The sequence below is a fragment of the Heterocephalus glaber genome, unplaced genomic scaffold (assembly GCF_053883595.1).
Source record: "Heterocephalus glaber isolate CG9 unplaced genomic scaffold, H.glaber_assembly_v1.0 deba00001613, whole genome shotgun sequence".
In the NCBI taxonomy this organism is placed as follows: domain Eukaryota; kingdom Metazoa; phylum Chordata; class Mammalia; order Rodentia; family Bathyergidae; genus Heterocephalus; species Heterocephalus glaber.
The window spans coordinates 1565993-1570232 of NW_028258384.1; the positions used below are offsets into that span (position 1 = coordinate 1565993).

The 4240-nt window shown below is 39.0% G+C and overlaps 1 non-coding gene across 1 annotated transcript; it reads left to right on the forward strand.

Moving 5' to 3' along the window:
• Positions 1-1972: 1972 nt before the first annotated feature.
• LOC147822448 (U5 spliceosomal RNA) lies at positions 1973-2089 on the forward strand. Its single transcript, XR_015445635.1, has one exon. It is a non-coding gene; the product is annotated as a U5 spliceosomal RNA (small nuclear RNA).
• The last annotated feature ends 2151 nt before the right edge of the window (positions 2090-4240 follow it).

The window sequence follows — 4240 nt, forward strand, 5'->3', positions numbered from 1 at the left end:
GGGAAGTTTTCTGCCATTATTTCTGTGAAGAGATTTTTTTATGTCATCTGCACTCTCTCCTGTTTCTTCATTGAGCCCAATCAGTCATATGTTTTTCTTTTTTGCATCATCTAGCAGCTGCTGGATTGATTTCTCATGTTCCCTTATAATTTTGAGGCAATTTTTCTTTTCCTGGTCACTAATTGCAATCTTATCTTCTATATCTGAAATTCTGTCCTCACATTGGCTCATTCTGCTGTGTAGACTTTCAATGGAGTTTTTCATGTCCTGGAAATCTATTTGCATCTGTTTTATGGATTCCATTTGTTTCTTATGTTGGGATTCCATTATGTTCCTCAGCTCCTCTCTAGATTTCTTAATCATGTCTTGCACTAGGGGCACAATTTCTCTTGTTATCTGAGAAATTATTTCTGATTTCATTTTTTCCAGATCCCCTTTTGTTGCCAGTTCAGTGGGTCCAGGTGGTTGAGTATCAGAGTGTTCCATCTCATTTCCCTTTGGGGTTGCTGTAGGTGATCTGGAAGTCTGGTTTTGAGACTTATTTGCATGTTTTCTCATTTCAACTGGGGTGGGGGGCTGTTAGTGCCTACACGGATTACCTCCTCTGAGCTGGGAGAGGTCGGACAGGGGCTGGGAGCAGCGGTATGGATGGTGACCCAAAAGCCCTTTCCTGTGGGCTGGGGGCAGCCGGAGGGATGGTGGTCGGGAAACCCCTTCCTCTGGGCCAGGAGCAGTGGGATGGTGGCTCAGAAGCCCCTCCCTCTGGCCCGGGAGTGGTGGGAGGGTTGGTGGCCTCGAAGCCCCTTCCTCTGGGCCAGGAGCAGCAGGACAGAAGGTGGCCCAAAAGCTCTTTCCTCTGGGCTTGGAGTAGCGGGAGGGATGGTGACTGGGAAGCCCCTTCCTCTGGGTCAGGAGCAGTGGGACGATGGCTCAGAAGCCCCTACCTCTGGGCCAGGAACAGCGGGAGTCAGTACCTTGGTCTGGTGGTCTGGTGTCCTCTGCGTCTTTGTAGTGTGGAATCAGGTGCCTGCCTGTCTGCAGCGGGCTGATTCGGAGTCTTCCGCGTGACTCAGGACCTCGGTAGGGCGTGAGCAGACCTGCCTGTCTGCAGCGGGGTGATTAGGCATCTTCCGTGCAACTCAGGACCTTGGTAGGGCATGCACACACCTGCCTGTCTGAAGCGGGTTGGTTCGGCGTGTGTTCTGTGCGACTCAAGACCTAGGTAGGGCATGAGCAGACCTGCCTGTCTGCAGCGGGGTGATTCGGCATGTGTTCCGCGTGACTGCCTTTTTCATTTCTAATTACATTGATTTGGGTCTTTTCCACACTGTGTTTGATAAGGCTCTTTTTTTTTTGGTACTGGGGATCGAACTTGGGTCCTTGCACTTGTGAGGCAGGTGGCAGAACTACTGAGCTAAATCCCCAGCCCTGATAAGGTTCTTTAAGAGATTTTTTTTTTTTCTTTTGAAGAAGCAGCTTTTCAATTAATAGATTTTTTGCAATTTTTTATTCTCAAATTTCATTAATTTCTCCTCTGATCTTTATAATTCCTTCCTTGCATTAGCTTTAGATTTGGATTGTTCTTGTTTTTCTAGGACCTTGGGGCTGGCCTTGAACTTGTGGCTATCCTTTCTCAACCTCCCAAGTCCTGGGATTATAGATGTGTACTGCCATGCCTGTCTAATTTGTGTCTTTTATTGAGGGAATTGAGAGCCTTCATACTGAGAATTATTATTGAACATTGAATTATTCCCATTATTACATTATTTTTCTATTGCTGCTTTTCATCCCTTCTGCTTAACTGCATACCCTGCTTGCCTGGTGTGTTCATTCCATTAGCCTTTTTAGTGTCAGTTTTTTTTTTTGTACCAGGGATCAAACTTGAGTCCTTGCACTTGTAGGTCAGGCAGTGGAACCACTGAGCTAAATCCCCAGCCCTTTTTTTTTCATTTTTTAAAAAGTGTCTCTGAGTATACTCTGGTTTCTCTTCAGATCGTATAAATCTTTCACCTTTTACTAAAGATTTCCGTGGAGAGGAACAATTCTGAGTCTTAACCCAATTTTTTGAGGCCTTGCTTTTAGCAGGGCTAATAAAGCTGTATAATGAAAAAAAAAAAAGTGTCTCTGAGTACATGATCACCTGCATTAGCCCTGTCTTGTAGTCCTGACACTCTGTCCTCACATTGGTCACTTTTGTTACCCATAGTTTCAAAAGAATTTATAATCTCCTGGATTTCTGTTTGTACCTTTTTATGGATTCTTATTCTCTTCTAAAGTAATAATTCATGTTTTGTATCATTTTGTTTAACTCACCTAGCTTTTTGTGTGTGTTTTCTGTAAACTCCATGATTGTTTTGTTTATTAAGTCCATTATCTGTTTATTTATATATTTTTGAATTTGTTGAGCACCTTATTGTTCTGTTTTCTATCTATCATTTCATAATTCAAGTTTTTGCTTTAAATTTTTTTATTAGTACATATTTGCTGGTACATAATGTTATCACTGGAGGGTGGTACATGTATATAATACCTCTAAATATTTTTAAAAAATTTCTTCCTCTTTCTTCCCTCTTCCTATTTCATATAATTCAGTTGTGTGGCTTTTGGTTTTCTCCCTACTGATATAGTAATTTTTTGGAGGGATTTCATTTTCTTGTTTTCTCAGATTTCTTTTCTTTCTTTCTTGTTTTTGTATGCTGAGTTTTTTGGTCAATTAGAGGACTAAGACTTTGTTTCTATTATGGATAGTTCTTTAATTAGAGTCTGGTTTTCAATGATGTATTCTGTGGTGGTTACCTATGGACACTGGCTTCTATCCCATGATCCAACAATTTCCATTAATTTGGGAGGGGAGTATGCAATGTATTTGGCCCAGCACTCAATTCCCTGGAAATTGACTGCAGTATTGTTGATAACACAGAGACAAACTAGATATCAGTATACAGAAAAAGAAACAATTAAGAGCAACAACTATGCTACCATAGCAATAGTAACAAAAGTAGCAAAAATAAAAGTCAAAGAGAAACTGGATATTGTCATACCAGAAGTACCAATAAGCACTACCACTGTACAGCCCTTAACCACAGAAAATATATCTATATAATCATAATTTTCACACAAAGATAAACCAAATATTGACATACAGTAAATACAGATATTCCTTATTTTACAACCTGTTTAACAACTGTTCAGACATTTGACTGAGATGCACTCTTCAGACTTATGACCCACTACTTGGACTTAAGACCTGTCTCTTTTTTTTGAGTACACTTCTGTACATCTTGTTTATAGAGCCTCAATGTCTTTGCTTTGTACAGTATGCATTATTTATATAGTACTCTAATTTTTGCTGATTGTACAGTACAGTACTGTAGTTTTATGTTTCATTATACATTACAGTACTGCATGTAAGAGTTATGCAAGTAGAAGCAAGTCATCAAGTCAGAGTTTCCTTTGACCATTTCTTTGTTCTTAATATTGTAGTGTACATACTATATATAATTCCTTATTTAATGACCAATTCATGTAACAACCTAGTTGCAGGTACATAATTTGGTTGTTAAACAAAGAGTCTGTATCTACTAATTGCAGCAAGTATACCTCCATTAACAATAGAAAATAATTCAACAGTAATAGTATAGAGTTTACTGAAATATCCAGCAAACAGTAAACTTAATGTTTATACTTCTAAATATGGAGAGGGTGGGGAACAGGAGAATGAAAAAAAAATTTGAAAAATAAGGAAACAGAAGATGAGAAAGAGGTTAGAAATGTGACATTAAAAAATTTTATTAAGGAGTAAAGAAAATGACTAGAATTAGGCAGAAGTAACACTAAAAATACAGAAGAAGAGAAGAAAAAAGAAAAATAAAGACCAAAAAAGGAGAAAGAGCTGGAAGTGGTGGTGGATGTGTGTAATCCCAGCACTTGGAAGGCTGAGGCAGGAAGATCATCATGAGTTTGAGGCCAACCTGGCCTATATAGTGAGCTGAAGGCCAGCCTGAATTACATTTTGAGACCTTGTCTGAAAAAAAAAAGAAGAAAAGAAAAAACTAAAAGGAGAAAACAAAGAAAGAAGAAAACAACCCCTGCAAAAACAATGAAGAAGGAAAAAATTAAAAATAAATCCATAAAATTTTCCACTCTGTTTTTCAATGAGTGGTTTCTTTCCGGGGTCTCAATTATTGGTATTTACCAGATGTAGATGAGGGATAATGAATCACTGCTAAGATTTGTTTTG